This window comes from Neofelis nebulosa, chromosome 8 (genome assembly GCF_028018385.1).
Source record: "Neofelis nebulosa isolate mNeoNeb1 chromosome 8, mNeoNeb1.pri, whole genome shotgun sequence".
NCBI lineage: Eukaryota > Metazoa > Chordata > Mammalia > Carnivora > Felidae > Neofelis > Neofelis nebulosa.
In genome coordinates, this window is record NC_080789.1 from 83,267,945 (window position 1) to 83,291,791 (window position 23,847).

Genomic DNA, 23,847 nt, shown 5'->3' on the forward strand with positions numbered 1-23,847 from the left:
AAAAATTTAACTGTGTTATGGGAATGATTTTAACTAAACTTATTGTGGTAATTGTTTCACGATACATACAAATACAGAATTATTATGCTGTATGCCTGAAACTAATACATTATGTATCAATTATGCCTCAATAAAATATTAATACATAAAAAAACTTCCTTCTTCCTTAGAAAATTGTTATTTTCTAGAATAAATAGCAATAATATGTAGATTAATTAAGGTAATATTACAATAAAAGTCCAGGCCATGGATTTGGGAGATCTTAAAATCTTAGGTTAGGGAGAAACAAATTCTTAATCTAAAGGAACACTATACATGAAGGAAAGAAAAAGCACCAGTTAGACTTTAAAACCAGGGAGAGTCATTAGATAACCCCAAACCAAAACCTCTAACCAACCAACCAATCAAGCAAACAAACAAACAAAAAACTCCATAAGCAACCCTTAATAACTTCCAGATTTTTAAGTTTAAAACAAATGAAAATGAATGAATGTCCCATGTGTTTCAAGGGAAAACTGGCCCTTCCTGACTCTAGTTAAACAAACTCTTTAGTTGAAGGTTCTGAATCTCCAATTTTGGAGAATATGACTGCTTGACAGGCAAAATACAGGATGAAAATAAAGATAATAGTAATTTGGTAACAAATTATAAACTTCAACTAGCCACCAGCACTTCAAAGTAACCATTAGTCAGAGTTAGCGGGGTCTGTGGTCACAGCGTTATAGAGAAGTACTGTCTTCTGTTTTTAAAGTATGAATAACTAGGACCTTATCAATAAAGAAAAAACAGAAACGTGTTATTGAGAACAAGGAGAGTTTCTAAAGAAACACTATTGAGTTATTTCTCTTAATTTCATTTATTTTTCCAAAAAGCACACTCAAGTCAGCATTTCTCACAACACAATAACAGACTGTCCAGTCTCTTCAGTATTATATATTTTCTTCTCCTAACATCACTATAAAAATAAGCAAGGAAAATTTTCATTTCTTTGTAAATGGAGATAAGTAACTTAAAGTATAAGGTTACTTAACTTTAAAGATACACACAAAAGATAAAGAATTTTCCATGGCTTCACATATTAATTTGGATTAAATTATACCTCAGTCTCTTTGCTGGAAAAATATTTTGATATCAATTATTTTCTATTTTTCAGTTTTGTGCCACTATTTCAGAGGAGAAAAATGAAGAACACATTTTCTAGAAATGTGAACAGTAAGGAGCAGACAGGAATGACAATTTATTATAGCAGGTATTACTGGTCTTTGGCTTAAACATGCCAACCCTGAATCCTGTCCTAAGATGCTCTTCAACAATACTGCAGGGAGGGGAGTCCCTCATATCAAGGAGTCAAAAGACACACTGGAATGCCTATTTGATCATATGTGAAATTAAAAAAAATACTATCTTGAGTTGAAGTAGTAGTAAGGTCTGAAAGAAAAAAGGACTATAAATAAATAAGTATATAAGAAAGGTAAGTAAGTAAATAAAGCTGTAATCCTAACAGCTTTTTATTTCCATAACTACAGCCATACACAGAGTTTCAAATTAATTTCCTGCTGACTGTATAAAAAATCTAATTTCATTATAACAAACTCTATGACCACCGTCAAAATTTGTTTATTTCAAATATCCATTCTAAAAATTTTTCAAATAAATAAATATTATAAATAAGTAAAATCAACTTGCCTTAAAATTTTTCTGACATGGAGATGACTTTTATATGCTATTTAAAATGAAAGTTATCCTAAATTCAATTCAACTGTCCACACCAATGAAGTCTTCCATAGAAAAATATTGCATATTTGTTCTTCCTATCAAACAAAGCAATAGTTCACCTTATTTATTATTTCCCAAAAGCAAATTGGCCCAATTTCAACACACCACTGAAATTTCAGAGAAAGCTAATAAAAGACACATTTAGAGTTAAAGATGGCATATATATTTTACCTTGCCTATTAAAAGTCTGATTGTTTGACTACAGAAGCCAAGAATGTAACGATTGCTAGAAAGGATTATCAGCTCAGCATGAACACATACCATGTGCAATTAATCATGTCTGCCATGGGCACATGTATACACATATGACATATTTCATCATCCTTCATATGGAAGTTGCTGGTTAAGAACACATTTTAGTGGTCAGGCAGCACTGAATTCAAATCCTGACCCTACCACTTATTAGCTATATGACTTGAGACAAATTACTAGCTCCTTGGCTCTAAAGTGGAAATAATAGGGGCGCCTGGGTGGCTCAGTCGGTTGAGCGTCCGACTTCAGCTCAGGTCACAATCTCGTGGTCCGTGAGTTCGAGCCCCGCGTCGGGCTCTGGGCTGACGGCTCAGAGCCTGGAGCCTGCTTCCGATGCTGTGTCTCCCTCTCTCTCTCTGCCCCTCCCCCGTTCATGCTCTGTCTCTCTCTGTCTCAAAAATAAATAAATGTTAAAGTGGAAATAATAATCCTTAAATTTGTCAGAGCTAAATAACAATGAACACGAAGACTTCAATACAACCTGGCATGCAGCAATTACTTAATAAAAATAGCTATTGGTATTACTATAGGAGTTAGGGTCTTTCAGAACTCATCAGCGACTGATCATTGAACATGATCTTGAAATAGGCAGTTCTCTGCCCAAACCTGCTTGTCATAGTGAGAGAGCTTTCGCTCAGCAAGCCACTGGACACATGGCACCAGCCAGCTGTGGCTGCATCTGCAGCACTGGCCACTCAGGCAGGGGACACGAACACAACCCCATGAAACAAGGAAGGCCCACACTCTCCTATTCTTCAAACCAATGCTACAGGTCTGAGGTTTGTCCCGACAATACAGAAAAGCGCCATTTACTCAGAATGAGGTTTAGAAAAATAATGGTTACAAAAATAGAACCATTTTATTCTTCTTGAGACCACTCACCTACCTATCAAGTACAGGATAAGAACTGGTAATTACACTCTTCTAAGAATTTCAGAAAAACTCTTAATCTAGGCCTACTCAACACCAGCCACATTGAAAGAAAAAAGACTTCTATCAACATGAAATCTACTTTAATGACAAAGTATACATATAATGAAAAAAATACCTTTAAAAATTTAAAGCTAGTTAGAAAATGCATAAGCAGGAAGAATACATAACCAGAAAGAATGAATAATATAACTAAAAAGAAACTGGGGCCTTTTATTTTATAAAAAGTAAAGTTTTCAACAGCTAAATACAGTGTCAAATCTTACAGTATTTGAAATTCTAATTCTATGATTATGATTTCTAATGAACAGTCTCAGCTATTATTCCTATTACATGATTTCGCTGAGCCTGAGTGACTCTGATCAGAAAGCAATAAAATGGGAAGACACAGGATTTAAGGAGTCAGCAGACCTGGGTTCACTTATATTTTAAGTGAACGCCCTTTTAAACTCACGCAGGCTCATTTTTTTTTTTTCAGCTGTAGAATACCTATAAGAATATTTTTCACATTAGTCTGCTGTGAGCATCACCCTAAATTCACCTATTTAAAAGTGTTTTATGAACACCAAAGTGCTGTCCCAGCAGGTGGCTATCAGCAGAGAAGCCACATTTTTCCATGCGTTTATAAAACAGACTTGGATTACTGCAAACGAGAGAAGCTGGGAGGGAAGTCCTGTGGGCACACCACATGAAGAGAACTCTGCCCCCTCTATTGAGCAGAACTGCCCAACCCCCTGACTATGAGCCTGGATCAACAAAGAACCCTGTGGATATCATGCTGCTGCCTACATGGAAATATCACCATTTTTTTTTTTAAATGTTGGGAGATATACCTTCCTGTATTTTGATTCTATAAATTTGGGTGGACAAAGCACAAAGATGGAACAAACTGTACCACTCTTAAAATTCACATGGAAGGAAACATCATAGACACAGAATACTCAACAGAAAACAAATCTGGATACTAATCATAGTACAAAATTTTTAAAAACTCAACGCACTTTTGTGATTAGCAAAAATGTAAACAATATATGAACACGGTGTCAAGAGTGTGTCAAGAATGATGTACTGACATGAGGCCGGATGGAAAGATGACTTCTATTCCTCCACCTTCAGAAACACAGGAAGCTGTTTACAGCCACTGAAAAAAGGATTATCTAGTATTCAAGCAACCAACTTTCAAGTATTCATTGCCAGCTACAGTGTTATTTGGGGAAGAAGTAGAGACTCGGTTTTCTCACTTTTTAAATATTAAATGTCTGACAGCTTTTGTTAAAATCATTCGTAATATTTATTAAGTACTTACCATACGCCAGGAACTATTCTAAGTGCTCTGAATGTATCAATTTATTTAGTTCTCATAATAATCTTAAAAGGTAGGCACTATTATTATCCCCACTTTTTATAAGAGGAAATCATGGCACAGAGAAGTTACAAAACTTGCCCAAGATCACACACCTCATTAGGAGTAAGGCCAGGATCTGAATCCAGGCAGTATGCAACCAGAACTCAAACCATGAACTAATATACCCTACAATCTACTAAAATAAATAATTAAGCAGAATATATATTATACTTAACGGTTTCAAAAAAGCATTTACTAAAGGTCTACTATTTGCCAAACATATGACAACAAAAGCTTTAAAGACACTAGATTTAAACAAGTTGATGAGTTAGTCTCTATCAGTTAATTAATTATGTCCTCACATTTACTTACTCAGCTGTTTTTGGGACTGGACGTGAAGAGGAGGCAAGGGCCTAGAAGAGTAAGCACTACTAACAAAAATGATATTGCTCATGAAAAAGAGGAAAGTTTTTCTGGGAAATACTTGACTAATTTTTTGGAAAATCAGTTCTGGGGAAATTCTCAAAGGACCTCCTGATTATGTAACACTGAGTAAAGTCAAATGTCTACTATCTTCAGTGAGGACTTCTTTCCATGGGCACATGACTGTCAGCTCTCAGATATGGAAATAACACAAGCTAAACCAGCATCAGGCCTCATCCCAAAAGAAACTGCAATAAAAACTTCTGTCATCTGATAGTATTGCTCCCAGATTCACTCATATGTGGCTGCAACTTATAAAGGTTTAATTTTGTAGTGAAATATCTCAAGATTTAAAATAATAGGATCATTAATCAGTTATCTTTTATTTCATTCGTAATTAGTCATGGACTTCTTGCCATTCCAGTTTTCATGGTGACCACTTTAAAATGAAGAAAACTTTCTCACTTGTAAATTCAATTGGCTTTTCCCATTCCCACACTTCTTAGTGGAAGCTCCTAAGAGCTGTCTGTATACATCTCTCCCCACCATTCCTTCAGTTGACTCTCATTTTGTACACAAGCACATCTGCACCATCTATACACATTTGGTCCTAAATGCTCCTCATATGACAATCTGTCAACGCATATAGTATGGTCAAGATGGTCCGTGATTCTCTATTGTATCTTTACCGCTATGGCTCCCTCAGAGGGGACAAACACAAGATCACATGACACAAAGCCTTGAGAATTCTCTGGGTTCTGCAGATGTTACTGTAAGTCTTTTTTTGGTTTCTGAGATACAAAGATGGATAATTCCTCAGATGACCTCAGAAGATCTTTCTCAGATCTGCACTGGGCAGAACAAGAAAGTCAATTCTTAGGACTAACAAGGTTAAGTGATAACCTATCACCTTGGATTCCAAAGATGGAAGGACAAGATGGTACCAGAGCCCTTAAAACTCTTAAAAATGACAAATGTACTAAGCTAAAGTGGAACAGTTTCTATTTTTGTCTTCACAAACAGAATGGATTCTCCCTTCTATCCCCCAGTTCCTTTTCTCCAGCCTTTTTGGTATCTAAAAGTCCTTCAAGTTGTTGGCCTAAAGGCTCCAACCAATCATTCTCTACTCTGTCTCATCACTAATTTTTCTTTTGCAGAAAAGAAGCATTTCTTTTCTTCTTTACCAAGTATTCCTCATGTTTGTTAGTTGGCAAAGTCAACCAGATATTGAGGAGAGAGAGGAGTATCAGACTAACTAAAGCACATAAATCTCCATTTGGTAATATAAGAAGAGATAATTAGGGAAAGAGTTTTCCTATTATTCCTTAAATGAACCACAGTGCTCATTCTCAGGACCAGGGGAATTAGGGGGCATGTAGCAAGCAAAGTGTGTAGAGTGCAAAATGTAAGGAGGCATCATTCTCAAGTGCCAACATTATACTTGCATGACTCTAAAAGTGAGTGCCTCCTCAGTCTGTGCCCTCATAGGTGACTCACTTTCCTTATTCTAAAATCCCTGTGCCATTTACCCACAAGTCAAAATGGTTAAGGTGGTCCCAGTGGACAAGAAGGAAAAACTTAAGCTGCTCTCAGATGCTTTTTGAGAAGGAATTGGTTCTGCCTTCCCTTCTAATTTCCCACTAATTTCTAATTTAGTGTCTGGTTAAAGCCTAAACCTTTGTCTGGTGCCTGATCAACTTTACTAAACAAAAAAAATGAAGAAACACCAGAGACTGAGAAGATGATCCCAGGGCCTCAAAATCTATTATGTATTAATTGACTATTCCAGAGCTATGTCATACCAGATGCTTGGACAACTAGTGGTGCAGCCATAGGCATCCCATGGCTAAGCAGCATGTCAGCCCCCTTATATCAGCTCCAGCATCATCACTATCTTCTTCAATTTTTATTGTCGATCAGAGAATACGTAAGTAGCTATATTACCCATCTTAAAACAAAAACAAAAAATTTTTTTTCTGATCCCACTTCCCCTACCAGCTATCCTCCATTTCTTGATCCCTTTTCATATTCTCACCTTCCATCTCCATTGAGCTCATTCCTGTCAGGCTCTTAACTCCCATCACTCCACCAAAACCATGGTCACCCATCATGTTTAGCTCATTGCTAAATCTAAGAATCAATTAATCACTCTCTCGTCCTTATACACTTTCTTCATTTGGCTTCCAGAACAGCTGCACTCTTTTGCTTTTCCTCCAATCTCGCTGGTGTTCCTTCTCAATCTCTTCTCTATGCTTTTGAGAATTTCTAAATCTCAATCATGGATCTTTTCCATTTATATTCACTCCCTTGGTGATTTCACTCAATTTGATCATAACTTGAAATACCATATACTTGACAATTCCCATAAAATTTCGAGCTCACACTCCTCTCTGAACTTCAGTCTCACATTCAGATGCCTACTTAGTGTTGCTACTGAGTGGTAGACATCTCAAACTCAACATGTCTTTTTTTTTATAGTTAGACTAAATTTATTCAGTACCCTAGTAAAAGTTTTGATTATAAGTACAAAACAGATTTGTAGATTTATAATATATTAATACAAAGTGCATGACTATATACAGTACATCCTACAGGCAAAGAGGTGGAAGGGGAAGAAGAAGGCTGTGGTTGAGGTCTAGTAATAAATAAATAAATAAATAAATAAATAAATAAATAAATACAGAAGTAGAGATGATCCATATTACAGTATATTCTACCACCAATACTGTGGCAAAATGTACAAAAAAAAAAATTTCAGAACAACAGGAGGAAGATGATAATGGCTGGGACTCTTGTAATTCACCTCAGAGGCTATGGGAGAGCCAACCCAACTCACGGTATAATCTGTGCATATGGTGGCTTATAGTTTTTGCCATAAGGAAGAAATATAAAATTTTAAGTTTAGATTAAGAACTATAAAACTATATGGTGCCCGTAAAAAAGTGGCTCACTCCTTACTGTTATTTATACTATCTAATTTTTAAAATCCAGTTTTAAAAATAAGCATTGAGTCATGTTATTATGAGGTAGGCAAATGATCCTCCCTAATTATGAAAAGTCTGAACCAGTGATAGGTTATTCCTGAACGTTTAGAAAACAGGCAATGACAGTACTTTGGTTTGGGTTCAAGTAAAAAGCCTTCAAATGAAGATTTTGGAATTGAAGAGCTCCGTGTTCCAGATGCATCATCTATCATCTCAATGTTCACAAAGCCTGACTGAAAGAAGTCAAACCTAAACCAGCCCACTCAGCATTAACACACACCTCTTTTCTTTTAGAATTTTACTTTAATATAGAGTGGGAAAAAAAAACCCCAAAACCCCAAACCCTAATAGGTTAAAACCAGTCAAACAACCACTACACAGACAAAACCTTCACAAAGGTCAACTGAAGTAATCCAGAGCTAAAACTGAATTGCGCAGATTTTCAATGAAGTCACCAGTCATGTAACACAAACAAAAGTCAATTATTTACACACTAGGCAAGCCCTCTAAGAAATGTGCCCCAAGAAGCATTAACCTTTGTTTTTTTGTGTGTGCCATCCTGAAGACTTGTACAGTTTTAAAGATAATTTAACATTTTTAATAGAATGTGATCTCTACCATGCGGTAATGCTTTGGTTCTCTTCATTTAGGATTGCTCATCCTAAAACTTGACATTTCCCCAGAGGAGCTTTGATTCTGCTTTAGAAGTTTCAATATAGATTAAAATCTTTATCAAAAATGAATATGGAGGGAGGTGACAGAGGATGCAACATACACACTCAAGTTACCTCTCTGTATGTTTAGAAACTACTCCTTCAAGGCATTTGCACCAGAGAGCTTAGTGTGTCCTGCTTAATATTCAGTAGTACAGGTTTGAATCATCAGAACCTTGGCAAGACCTTAAATTATGAACAACTACCTCTTGGGGCAAGTCCACGTTACTGAGTTATGACAAATTTATTATCATGAAGGAAAACAAATATAGCCAGCCATCTTAAAAATGCCCCAACCACTGCTTCTCAATATAGAAAGACTAAAACTACATACGTTTATCATACAACAAATTCCATCTCTGTCCCCTGAAATTCCCCTAGATTCATTCATTAGAAGGGGATAAAAAAAAAAAAAAAGACTTAAAGAGCACTTTACAGCAGCATTCAGCTTTCCTATGAAATACTCAGCATCTTAAATATTACGTACACTTTTTTTCTTTTAGTAAGCTAGACACTGGCTTCAGAGTTTGTGGAACTGGAGGAGAAATAACAACCCATTCAAAACTATTCTTGAAAGTGTCTTTTGGCAGAATAGCAGGTATCCAAGTTAAAAATAGGAGGGTTTTGTTGCTTTGTTTTCTTTCCAAAATTTAAATCGTTTTTTTGTTCCCCTTCTACCTAAACCTCAGTCACCACTCCTGAGTGGAGATGGGCAGAGGCTCTGGCCCCTGCTCCTCCGGCTTCTCAGCAGCTGCTTTCTTATTGCTGCAGCAAGGCTTGAATAGATGTGTGTCAATGAGGACTTCTCCAAAACGGCCTTTATTTATTTATTTTTTTTTTAATTTTTTTTTTAGCATTTATTTATTTTTGAGACAGAGGGAGACAAAGCATGAACGGGGGAGGGTCAGAGAAAGGGGGAGACAGAATCTGAAACAGGCTCCAGGCTCTGAGCTGTCAGCACAGAGCCCGACGCGGGGCTTGAACTCACGGACCGCAAGATCATGACCTGGGCCGAAGTCGGCCTCTTAACCGACTGAGCCACCCAGGCGCCCCCAAAACGGCCTTTATAGATAATCCCACAACATATTTTCTGTCTTTTCTAGTATGTGAGATCTAAAAAGGAAAACACTGGCATTCTATTAGAGCCAGGAGCCATCTCTGTATCTGAGCCATCATCTGACTGGTTACTATAACAAGGAGACTGAGCTGGGGAGGCACTTGAGTTGGTACCGTGAGCATCAGAATTGTGATGTTTAAATTCCTTCTGTAGTTTACTGATCTGGTTACTTTTTATCCTGTTTCCAGATAGAGTTTTCACTGTCTTTGGTTTCACTGCTGTCTTCAGACTAGGTCCTGCCCTTGCATTTACCACGATTCCAGTTTTTTGTTTTTTTGTGTTTTTTTTTTGATCCTGCTGGCAGTTTCTTCCATCTTTTCAAAAACAGGACACAGGCATTACAGATGTCTCCCGAACGAGTCTCATGCAACCCAAAACAGCTCTGGAAGTCCTTTCCATAGCATTTACTGTCAGTGAATTGAGAACTGGAGGACTTAGCTCTGCAAATACAGCAGCCCTCTATACTTTGGTACATCTTTGGCTTGTGAAAACCAAACATCTTTTCTTCTGGGCAATAGTCTTCCAAAATGAGCCATTCTACGCACAAGAACGTTCCCGAGGTCTGGAGTGCATGCCAAGCCAGCGTCCCCCTTCCAACCGCTCCCTCCTCCTCAACTGCCTTTCTAGCTCAAACTCAACATGTCTTAAAAGAACTCTTAATCTTACCACCCCCCACCCAATCTGTTGCACCCATATTCATCTCAGTTCAAAGCAATTAGAATGTATCCATCTGGTTGCTTAAGCCCAAATGCCTACGGTTATCCTTGATTTCTCTATCTCACAAGCCATCATCTAATCTGCCAGGAAACCCTATTGGCTCTATCTTTGTCTATGTTACCATAATTGCTCACCTAACTGCAAAAGCCTCCTCATGAGTCTCCCTGCTTCTACACTTGTGTTTCCTCTACCCCCAAATAGGCTATTCTCAACAAAGAAGCCAGAAAGACATAAAAGAAAAATAATTTATAGCAGAGAGATATGAACTTAACTATGTAAATGACAAGACTCAATGAAGTAGCTAGATGCTCACACCTTTACAGGCCTACCTTGTTTGATTGTGCTTTGCTTTACTGCACTTTGCAGATATTGTGTTTTTTACAAATTGAAGGCTTGTGGCAATCCTACAACAAGCAAGTCTTTTTTTCAACAGCATTTGCTCACTGTGTGTTTTTCTCATATTTTGGTAATTCTCAGAATACTTGAAACTTTTTCATTATTACTTTGTTATGGTGATCTGTGATAAGTGCATCATCATCATCACTGAAAACTCTGATGATGGTTAGTATTTTTTAACAAGGAAGTATTTTTAATTAAGGTATGTATGTTGTTTTTTTAGACATAATGCTGTTGCACACTATTAGACTACAGTGTAAATACAACTTTTATATGTACTGGAAACCAGAAAATTTATTTCACTCACTTAATTGTCATGTTTGCTTTACTGCAGTGGTCTGGAACTGAACCTACAATATCTCTGAGGTATGTCTATATCATAAATGCCACAGTTGTAAACGTAGGTATGCAAAGTGCAGGTACGTTGATAGGAAACTCAAATACTACAAAGGGGACTGTTGTCTGTGACATGGTTATTAAACTGGAGAACAATTCTTTTTCAACTTCTGAATTAAATATGATTTTCCCTTAATTTCCATAACAGTTGTATTCCTAGAAAATTCATTATATATTAAGACAATGCAAAAATGCTTTGTGTATACATGTAAAAAGTTATGCTCAGTTGTGGTTTTTCAATAGGAAACTGAGGGGGCCATTTTAATATCAATATGTGGAACTGTCCTGTACACTACAGGATGCCTGGCATCTCTGTTACCCATTGACTAAATGCCAACAGTATTCTTCCAATCACTGTAATAATCAACAATGCTCTGACAAATTTTCTAAACACCCCAATGGTGAAATTACTCCTGCTTAGAAACACTATTCTAAAAATATAGTCTCCGATCCTACAGAATATCTTGACTCTGTAATTTCATCAAAAGAAGCATGAATGGGGCACCTGGGGGGCTCAGTAGGCTAAGCACCTGACTCTTGATTTCTGCTCAGGTCATGATCTCACAGTTCATGGGACTGAGCCCCACGTTGTGCTCTGTGCTGACAGTGTGGAGCCTGCTTGGGATTCTCTCTCTTCCTCTTTCTCTGCTTCTCCCCAGCTCAAACTCATTCTTCTCAAAACAACAAACTTAAAAAAAAAAATGAACAACATATTGAAAAGCACAAAGTGCCATCTATCTTGAGTGTGGAAATTAAATTCATTCAGGAATATTCTGGCATATCCATTGATTCTCAGTCCAAACGGCCCCTTTGTCCTAACATGTTGATGAGCTTGGCTTTCTTGTGAGTTGGGGATGGGGTTATGACAGCCAACAATCATGCATAAATACATAATTTGAAACCTAAGGAATGCTGCTGCTATGTAAATCCACTTTGCGAGAGGGAAAACAGATGGGGGAAGTACCAATGTACAAAGAACATGGACTGACCAGGAATCAAATGAGGTGTATTGTAAGAGATGTATCCACCTATTTGACAGATCTTTATTTATTGGCTAGGCACTGAGATTACAAAGATGATGAGAAGAGTTTCTGCCCCAGAGGAGATGTCTAAAGGGAGCAAATCAGTTTCCAACTGGGTCTTGGTTTCTTCAAGCTCAAATCTGAATGTTCGGAGTGCTTTCCAAGAAAAAATAAAGATTTTATGTATATGCTATAGTGTAGCACAGGGAAAATACAAAATGAAGCAGGCAAGATGGTACTAGAGTTAAAATAGTCACTCATATGACATTATTTTATTTCTCACATGAGAGTGTCAATATTACTACGTGAAATTACTGTTTTGTTAATAGTAAATGTCATTATGTTTCTACTTCTTGATATAATAAAAAGATGGAGAGTATACATTCAAACAATTCTCAGGAGCAAAATGGAATAGAAATGGCAGTTAATATCAGCATGTTTTTTTCTGAAAGCATTATTTTCTGTACAAAAAAAAAATAGCACTTTTAATCATTTCATCCCTCACGCAATTCACATTTTGACAAGGCAAAATCTGCAAAGAATTTGCACACCAAAATTGTCTGGTGGCTACAGAGCAGCTCACAGAATAAAATGTTAACAAAATGAATGGAATGTTAAGCTAACTGGCTGGAACCAGTATATATAGACTTTAATGTTATCTATTTATATCTAATTTTTTTTAAGTGAGAATATTTTAAAGTAGCAATATCCTTTTGAAGAATGAGGATATTGTAAATATTTAATTTCTTGAGATTATAGAAAAACCATCAAGAATAAAGAAAGTAATTTTTCTCCTTACAGAGACAGCTATAGTTTAGGTTGTTCTAAGTCATTAACACTTCTACTACTTTTCCAACTAGAACTTTATCTACTTATAATATTGATTCTTTCAATTACAATAAAGCCCAGAGCCCTAGAAAAGGGCTATCATTTAGAATAAGAATTCCTTTTTTTTAAATTGGTCATCTCCTTGGCATCCACATTCGTATTCACACCTAGCTATACTTGTTAATTCCCAAACACATCATGCTCCTTATATGCCTTTCTAGGCTTTGCATATGCTATTTCCCAGGCCATTTTCAAAGGCTTTCTCCCCACTCCTTAAAGACCTACTTACCTTTAAACACTTAACTTAAATGGTAGCCACAAACAGCCTTCCTAAACCTTTGCACAAAGTACTTTCCATGTGCTCCCATAGCACCTTCTTCATTCCACAAAAGTGTAATTTATGACAGGACTAAAATCATTTACCACCTGTCTGTCCTCCACAGACTCTCTGTAAGCCTAAAGACCGGGAAATACCAAGTCTGAATATGGATTTGCTAATGAAGACAACAACTATGAAAAATAATGGTGAAAATGCTGTGATCATTTTGCAAAAGGCCCAAACCTTGAGGTCTATCTATTACTTCTTCCAGTTTTGTGTTATTAAAATTTATTTGTAAATGATAAGAAAATCAAACTTGGTATGTATATTACCAATTATACTATTAATTTTTAAGGTTTCGGCTAGATTTTTTTTTCCCAAGGAAGAAATACATCTCTACAACTGATGTGCAAAAACAAGTGCCTTTGATTCTCACCATGTATTAAATGCAAATAAATATTCATACCTGCAACATTTAAGAAAAAAATCCCCCTATTTAGATTATGTTCATCCAAAAAATAGGAAAGCACATAAGAAAAAAGCATACCACAGGAGAATTTATAGGGAAAGTGGGTGTGGTTCCTGAACACTACAATTCATGCTTTCAGTGTTAAAAAGTGATTAATTGAAGCAATATAGACCAACTCTCCACAGGAAACTGAGGAACCACATGTGCACTTGGTTATGACTACCACCTACAATGTCCAGTGGAATGAACTATAAAGATACATCAAGGTTAAGTACCTAATAACACAGCTATAGACAAACTTACCCATCAGCACAACTAAGGTAATTTGCAGAGACAGAGAAGGGAATTAACAGGTGTCCAATTTCCACATATATACAATGTTTTATCAGACTACAACTTCATTTAATCTTTCTAGTCACCCTGTGAGCTAGTTATTGTTAATCTCAGTTTAATGAGTAAGGAACTAAAGCTCAAAAAGATGAATGTGACCTCACTTGTCCTATATCCTCATTGTCTCACTCAATGACAATGACCTGTGTTCTCTGAGCATGCACCACAAATGAGGCATGCTGAGTGACCACTCATCCTGGTTTACAGTTTACATGGTTATCCCAGCATAATTAACAATAATGCCACGTTTCAGTCTCCAAAGTGTCTGGTTTGAACAATTACATAGTTTCCATAAGTACAGAAGGGTGGACATCTGCTTATATAAAAATATATCTAGCCTAAGTCTGAAACAAGATCGAAGCATTTGGGGAAAACAGTACTCTTTCAATAAAATTGGTGATAATTATAATACACTGAATTTTGTACATGCTGAGACCTTTACATACACAGTTAACCCTTGAACAACACAAGTTTGAACTGTGTGGGTCCACTTTTATGTGTATTTTTTTTTCCCAGTAAATACAGTATAGTACTATATAAATGCATTTTCTCTTCCTTAGGATTTTCTTAACATTTACTTTACTCTAGCTTACTTTATTGTACAAATATAGCAGATAACACATATAAAATACAAAATGTGTGTTGACTGTTTATGTTATCAAGGCTCCCAGTAGTTCTGGAGAAGTCAGAAGTTATATGTGGATTTTCAACTGCATGGGGGCTGGCACCCCTAAACACAGCACATTAAGGATCAACTGCATAACTTAATCTTACCTAACATCCGAGTAAGAAAACTGGATTTTAAAGACTAATCAGTCAAGGTCACACAATTAATAATGGGATAAGCTGACTTGTACCCTGACAGATGAGTCCAGATGACACGTGGCAGTTTTTGTAGGTTTTTGAGGCATCTTAAGAAGGGATGAGGTTGAAGCCAGAGTCTAGGAAGACTATCAAGATTGCCCTTCCCACAATGTGAATCTCTTTCCTCTAAGTCCCAGATCTTTGGTAAGTTCTACTAAGTGGTGTGCATGTGTTGTGTTGTGCTGTGTTCTCAGAGAATCCACTAAAAAAGAAAGGCTTAACCCTGGACAAAATGAAGACTATCCATAGCGTCAAGTCAAAGACAGATGAGGGGATTCTCACTGGAGACACGAAGCCTTGAGACCTATCAAGATCATGGGGACACTTTTATAAGCTTTGAAACTGGAGATTTAAGACAAGTTTCCCTAAATTTCTAAGGAGCCAAGTATACCCTGGCTAAAATGTGAGAGAAAGGAAGAGGGAAAGAGAGAGAGCGTGCAAGTTCAAGAGTTCAAGAATTGCTATAACATGGTATCGCTTAGCAATAAAAACTAAAAACTATGTTTTTCCCATCTGGTGTGAACCTGCTTAAGTTGGTGAGACTATATATTCCTGACAGCAGAAAATATGGACTCCATCCTATTCTACTTTATAACTTTCATGAGGTCTGCTTTATATAAAAGGAATTGCCTTTGTAAAATTAGAAAGAGTGTTATGGAGGATGACTGGGTAGCAGTTGGTTAAGGGTTGGAGTCATGCTCTCACAGTTCCAAGCCTCTGCCCCTCCCCTGCTCATGCTCCTGCGCACTCTCTCTCTCTCAAAATAAATAAATAAACTTAAAAGAAAAAAAGTATTATGGTATCATTATTTCTTGAGTATTATCTTAGTAATACCTTAAGAACAAAAAATGATTTTGTATTTTGGCCCTGTTTAATTTTTGTATTCTTTCTACCACATTCAGGCAGATATAGGCACCATTTCAATTTGTAGGGATAGAAACCAGATCACAGAGAATGAGAGTCATAGGTGCAATCAGAAGTAGACTCCATCAGAGTCTCGAGTATACCAGGTAATTCCATACTAACCTTATTTTTATAAACTCAGCCAAATGGAAGAATGCACACTAACCATATTTACTGAACTCCCACCAATTCAATGAGCAGTGTGATAATAATATCTGCCTTTAAGATTATTCTGGTAATTAAAGAAGTCAACCTGTAAAGAATCTCGTGTAATACACACACACACACACACACACACACACACACACACACACACACTATTACTTATTGCTGTAAGTTTAAAAAGGCATAAATAAATGTTGTATGCACATTTTCTGCAAAGATACCCCAGAAACTGTTAACAATGGTTCCTTTAAATAGAAGAAACACAATGAGGAAGAAAGGAATCTTGTTTTTCATTTTATACCTTTCTATACATTTTAAACTTAACTGTACTACTTTTTTTTTAATGAGCAATTGTTTTAAATATATGAGAACTAATGCTTTGCTAAAAGCCTCTTTTCTAGAATTTCAGATACATTGAGTCTCTGCATCTTCAGAATAAAGTTTAATAGTTTCCTGCCCATGGCCATTCGCATTTCTTACAAAGTTTAATCCCCAGCATAAATTTTTGTTGCTACTATGAACAGACTCTTTTTTCTCTATTTTTGCACCAGTTATTACTACTATATAAATCATGATATTTACATTATTTATAATGGAATTTTACTATATTAAATATCTTGGGCATTTTTTATTATCTACAAATAATTCTGTCCTTTTCAATAATTCTCTTTTTCTGTTCTTAATATACTGGCTAAATATTTCAGAGCTATTTTAGATAGTAATGATGACAGCAAGTAAGCTGCTAATTCTAATAGGAGATAAAATTGTGTGTTTCACCATTACTAGTATTTTGGCTATTGATAACTTGATCCTTAATTTGTTTATAACACATAACTTCAGATACTTTCCATAAAATACGTACAGTAAATATCTCTAAACAGTGAGATAATAGGTGATTATATTTTCCTTCACAATTTCCAGTAAATTATGTAGGTTTATTTAGGTTTTCTACATCTACCTTATATTTTTAAAACTCAATTTTGTTGATTTATGTTTTTTAAAAGATTGCCCATTTGATTCAGATTCTCATACATATGTGGAAAAGTTTCTACAAAAGTATTACCACTTTTATCTACAGATGACTACAGTTATATTCAACAGCTGCTAATTTTGTATATTATTTTTTACTATTAGACTAGCTACAAACTCTTCCCATTTATTTTCCAAGTTTCCTAAAATGAATGGACACATACACCTTTATCTCCTTATTTCTCCTAATGTTCCTTGCTTAAGGAGAATGTTTCTAACTCTAAATTATGGGTCGGTTAGTCATCAGTATCTTGCAGAAGGCAAGAGTGAAGCAAAACCTAAAAAAGCTTTCTCTTTATTTATTTATTTTAATGTTTATTTATTTTTGAGACAGAGAGAGACAGAGCATAAACGGGGGAGGGGCAGAGAGAGAGGGGAGACACAGAATCTGAAACAGGCTCCAGGCTCTGAGCAGTCAGCACAGAGCCCGACGCAGGGCTCGAACTCACGGACCGCGAGATCATGACCTGAGCTGAAGTCGGCCGCTTAACCGACTGAGCCACCCAGGCGCCCCAAAAGCTTTCTCTTTAAAAACAACATTGTACGGTCCTTTGTGAAAGACAGCATATCTAACAATAATGCCTGGATACAAATTTCTCAAAGTAAACTTATTCTGCTAATAAAAATGATATCTCCTCCTTTTTATTTAAATACATTCATGCTTAAGAATACAAGATGCCATAAATATATTAAAAATTTGATATTAGGAAAATCCTAACATTCCCAGATCAGAGTTCCATGAAAACCATTTTCCAATACTCTTAATATTAAAATTTGCATGTTAACAAATGTGTGTGGCAATGTGTTCAAATCCTCATCAACTTCTCTTTTTCTTTTCATATTTCATTAAGTAACCATTATATTGAACCTATCTTGTCATCCGAAATGGTTAGTTTGAGATACATTACCAGAAAATGCCAAGTTTAAATATAAACAGCTAACTTTTCATTTCTACTCTACCAGGGAAGTTTCAAAGTGTTAAAAAATGCAAGCTGCTACTCATCTTCTAAAAACAGAAAGCGAATAATTAGATCACAATTGATGGCTCTTTTCTCAGAGGGGAAAAAAATGATGAATGCAACTGGAATGTTTATTGTCACTGAAATTCTTCAGGCCTGGATTCCAAGTATCGGTCTTGATGCAAGTTACTATGACAACTTAAATTACAGAAAATGTCCCCCCTTCTTCTACCAAGTTTTTTTTTTTTTTTTTTTTTTTTTGCCAAAAGATCATTTCAAGTCTCCTAAACTCTGCGTGCATAAATTACCTGTAACAACAATAAACATCTCTTTAACAAGTTTTATTTAGAAATGCCCCCACCTAAACCGTTAAAACCAAGTATAAGCATATAAAAAATAAATTCCACTAAATCTACGTGGGACAGAAAACCTAACCTGAAAACATGAACACACACACACACACACACACACACACACACACCTTAAAATGTAAAATGTTGAGAGTATTTTGAAACTATTCCCCACTACCAGAGGCACAAAATATTACCACAAGCTTCATTACAGAAACTATAGGAAATTATTTACAGGGCAGTTTTGAAAGAAGATTATAGAGCTAAGTCCTGTTTATCATTCTTTTCCCTCCATTAATGCTTTTTACAGGAAGGTACCAGAAAAGGGGGATGGGAGAAGAATGCAGTCTTATCTGGAACAGAAAGAGAAGCAAATAAATTATCTGTAATGTCTTATTCTGTTTTACATAATCTGTCTTTTTTACATAAAATATGAGTTTTAAAGTTTCTTCTTACACAGCCTCAAAGTTAAAACCTAGGAAAGATGCCTTGTGATAAATAAAATGTGAATTATTCTCTATCATTCCCTAAAAGAATAATGGCTCACGAGAAACTACATCATTGTGGAGAAAATGTAATTTAGTAGAAATAGTCTGATTGCAAGACATTAAAAATTTAAAGTCACTCCATAAAAAAAATATTTAAGGTAGTTTCACAGTGTAGCAATACTGAAAATTCAAAGCTGGTTTTGTTGCCAGAAAGATGCTACATTCAGAAAGGCTTAGGGAACTCAGATACCCTCTTTCTATGAGTAAACTGGTTTACTTCAGCAGCCAGCAAGGGCAAAAAAGTTTTATGTATTACTATAACACATCCAGAAACCCCTCATGTATTTAAAACAGATAAAACTTCATTTGAAAAAAGAAAACAAGGCAGTATGCTAAGGGAATCTTTTTGCACTTGAAGTCAAAAATCAAAGACTGTTAATTCCTAGTATAGTAAGCATTTGAGAAGAAATAGCAAAAAATTAACTCTTTATCTGCAAAGTTGAATCAAGTCCTACATCTTCTACATGTATAACTACCAGCGTTCTAAAAGAAACAAAATAACTAAAGCATTCAAACCCAAGTGTACACAATATCTAAACATTAAATCTGAACCATAGTTCCTCTTCCTATAATTTATATATAAATCCTCCCAAACAAAACATAATTAATGTAAATAAAAGAAAGATTTACAGAATAGCTTCATCAGTGATGAAAGCTAAACCTAAAATTTAAGTGATAACATAATTATGGAGAGAACTGTAGTAAGTTAGACTACATAATACATTTTATTCCTTATACTTTTCTTCTTTAGATCACATGACAAATAGCAGGGCTAAACTAGAATTTTTCAGCTTCTGATATGGATATAACAAAATTGTCCAATGAGAATCTGACTATCTTTTACTTTCAGCACGTGTGGCCTGCTTGTCATGGATTTTGCTAATGCCACAAGCAATGCGAAAGTCTGTAGGAGAAAAACTGAACCAGTGAGGATAAGGACTTGTGGCTTTAGGAAATCATTTCCCTCCAAATATTCTAGCAATTACTACAACGCTCTAAGGTTATTTTTATTTCAGGGATGAATGAATTTATGTTAACACCTTTGAAGATACATCATTAAGGCAAAAAAGCAAGCACATAACTTTTGCAAAATAAGAGACTAAGGAATTTATGAAACAGCATGCTGGCTGGTGCCCTTAAAGAGTTAATTCACCTTGTAAAATGTGGACAATTTATTCACAAGTGATTCACATACTACAAACAAGGTCAAATTATTTTCCCTTCTGAGACCAATGAATCACTTTGTTTCAAGAGGTGATACACATCAAGCACACAAAAAGCAAGTGAAAATTAATTTAGTTGTATATTCTCACTTTAAGAGACTTTGTGAACCCCCTTTAATGAAGACAATTACAGTACTTAAGAGATGGAAGCTCAAACTATAAGCTATTTCAAACTTTTCAAGACCTTCTAATCTTCACTGTTAGAAATACTTCTCTGCTTTAAAACAGGCCATCGATTAATGAATGGATAAAGAAGGTGTGGTGGGTATGTGTGTATATATATATAAAATGTGTGTACACACACACGCACACAAACAGAATATTATTCAGCCACAGAAAAGAATGAAATCTTGCTATTTGTGACAACATGCACAGAGCCACAGAGTATTATGCTAATGAAGTAAATCAGTCAGAGAAAGACAAATACCCTATGATTTTATTCATATGTGGAATTTAAGAAACAAAACAAACAAGCAAAGGGAAAATATATGAGAGAGAGAGAGAGAGAGACAAAGAGAGAGAGAGAGAGAGAGAGAGAGAGACAAAGTAAGAAACAGACTACAGAGAACAAACTGATGGTCACCAGAGGGGAGGAGGATGGGGGGACAGGTGAAATAGGTGATGGGGATTAAAGAGTGCACGTGTCTTGAAGAGCACAGGGTGAAGTACGGAAGTGTTGAATTACTATGTTGTACCTCCCAAACTAATATAACACTGAATGTTAACTAACTGAAATTAAAATAAAAACTAAAAATAAAAATGAATAAATAAATAAAAGAGGCTGTCAATTTAAAGCACGAGTAGAATAACGCTCAGAAAGCCTAAGTGGTGACACACCAACCTGCAAAAAATTTGCTTCAGACTCCACGTTTGAAATCTAAAGCATGGTTCACAATGCTAGTAGTGTCACCCCAAATTTGGACCTAGGATTTATGGCACACTGGCAAGGAAATACTAGTGCTAACTACCCTTTATACTTATCGAAATACAGGACTTATAAGTAATGATTCTTAGGAGCTCACCAGTGAACACAACCTCTGAAAGTCTCCCCAAATTTTGAAAAATTGTTTTTAAAATGTCACTTTAAGTGATATTTTTCTAGGATATATGAAAGGAGTACAAATTTTCAGACTCACCTTAGGGCGCTGGAGTCCCCAAGTGGGAGGAGTGTTGAGGTAGTCTTGAGGAAGAGTGGAGCACCAGACAGGTATTCTAGGAGGAACTACACAGGCACCTGGAAAGGTACACAGTGTTCTTACAGTCCTGGCTAATTTTTATCTTAAAAATGCTAAATCACCCCATTTTAACTTCTAATTATCCAAGAACAAAATACATAAGCCCTTAGCTTCAAACAGTTTTCCGAAGAACAATTTTTCCTCCCCTCTCCAACCTTCTCCCTTCCTCATTTGAACTGCGGTATTTGTGGGGTGGGTTTGTGTTCTGTTTGATCTCAATTAGCATTTTTGTGCCATTGAAAAAGAAATCTCAGCTGTTTCTCAAAAAGGTCATTTGATGGGCCCATGGTGTTCTAGGAAAGACTTTGTGCCCTCTTTCTCCTGACCAAAGCTGACTGCAACACCACAATAATTTATTGAGAGCAGTTTAGCAGTTAGACATTTGGAAAACTGCCAAAAGCCAGCACCTAAAAGTGATGTTGAGGGAGAAATTTCAGGTTTTCAGTCTTCAAAAATAAAAACAAAAACATGCCACACTTTTCCTTAGGGAGTATAAATTATTACCACTAGTAACCCAAGAAAGAGGGCAACTTGGCACCAGTTCTTTTGCCCATTCTATTGCCTAATGCTGTGAGAATGTGAAACTCTGCCATTAGTTATAAAGAAAGCCTAAGAAATTTGGCCACAAGGCGGGAATTGACGCAATTCAGATGTCTGCCACATTCAGACTCTGCCCTTAACAGATGTTTCTGCATTTATTTATAGAAAGGTTTACTTTAATAACAAGACTATCTTCCATCAACCATTTTCTTTTCACACTAAAGTACTTCATGAATAAAAACTATCACCAAAAAAGTTACAATCCTCAAATTCTTAGTTATGAAATAATATGAAATGTCAAATTAGAAATAGTGTAAGGAAAATGAACCCAAATATGATGCAAGCTATCAGAAAATATATAAATTTCAAACATAATTGAGGAAGGGATAAGTTACTTCAAAATTTCTCCCTTCCATAGCTGGGTTCTCCCTGAAAGGCTATATAACCCTGAATGGAAACACTGTCTTTCAGTCTGTTTGCTACACTAACATTTCATACAACTTAATAGTTGTATGTATAAAATACCATCCATTTCTGGATTATTTTTTAATAGTGTTATAGCTGTAGTGCAAAGGTGCATTAGTGCATGCTTCTAAGTTTTAGAAGAAAAAGAGGGAAGCATTCACATGAAAATTCTTTCTAATGAAAATAAATAAGCCTTAAGCAAACTAGATATCAAAGAATTCCTGTCTCGTCATTTTATGTTAGATGGGTTAGAGCCTTCTGGCTTCAACTAGACCTAACTACCTCCTAAAGAAGCTAAAAGAAAGACACAAATTGGAGGCTCATGTGTCTTGGTAAAAGAGTCTGTCCATGGAACATGTCATCCAAAAAGCAATGAAGGGTCAGCCCTGTTGGGAGAGAGTATTGGAAGATGAATTAAAAGACATGTGAGAAAGGCTAAATAGACTAAGCACTCTAATTCCCACCCTTGGGCCTAGAAGCTATCTGGAAGTCAGCCTGGTTGGCAAAGGGATTCTTATTTATCTAAATCAAAAATCTCATTTCTTACCTATCTTTTCTTCTTTAAAGCCTCATCTCTCTTTTTAGTTTTGTTTTCAAAAAAAAACTTTTGAAAGTGGGAAGTTGGCAGTTAAGGAGTTTCTAAAATTGACATAATCATTATCCTCTTTTATCCATAAAATAAGGTTATCAAGACTAGAGCCAGACATTTAAAGGCCAAGAAGATTATGGTGCCTATTTCCTCATATGTAATTCAAAATGATACTTAGATATACGCTAACATTAAAATCTCTCCTTCTTAGATTTTTATAATTGCAAAATTCTGGATGAGTCAAGGTTCTTTAGATTAGGATGGGAAGTGTCCTAGTCCTGCCCGAGTCCCGGGAATGTGCTTGGGATGCCTAAGGGAAATGCCAAACCTGACAAGAAGGGCCAGGTTCTGGTATACTTGTACTCACCTCTCTAGTCTCCTGCGTGGCCTCAACCCTCTCCCCATTGATTACTATAACCATCCTAACTACTCAACCCATTGCCCAAACCACTTTAAAAACAAACAAACAAAGAAATAAAAGAGCAAATCCTATCATTCAACTGTTTTTAAAACCTCCACAAAAAAGTCCAAATTTTTTGTTTGGCCTGTCATTATGGTGACAATTTCTTCCTAACCATAAATATGGACATAAGATCTAGCAATCTGAAGACAGCAAGAAATTTGAGATTTAAACAGATAATCTCAGAAAATTTACAATGTATTGGGGCTCCACCTGAGACTTCATATCCTTGCATGCCACTGTCTAAACTCATTTCTAGTCGTTCCCTTGAAGCTACCACATGACATGCCGCAGCCTTACCCCTGCTCAGCTCCTCAGGCTCCAGCTCTACTGCATGCTGGCATCTCATCCCTGGGCTCCACCAATCTTCTGTGCTGACCAAACTCCAACTTACCCTCCAAGAAACAACGCAATCATCTCACATTCTCTGGAAATCTTCC

At 36.1% G+C, this 23,847-nt stretch overlaps 1 protein-coding gene and 1 pseudogene across 1 annotated transcript in view; both read right to left on the minus strand.

Annotated features, from left to right (window-relative positions):
* Positions 1–23,847, minus strand: part of RASSF8 (Ras association domain family member 8) — a 118,362-nt gene that overhangs the window by 59,782 nt on the left and 34,733 nt on the right. The window lies entirely within an intron of this gene.
* On the minus strand, positions 8,131–12,694 carry LOC131519853 (SIN3-HDAC complex-associated factor-like; annotated as a pseudogene).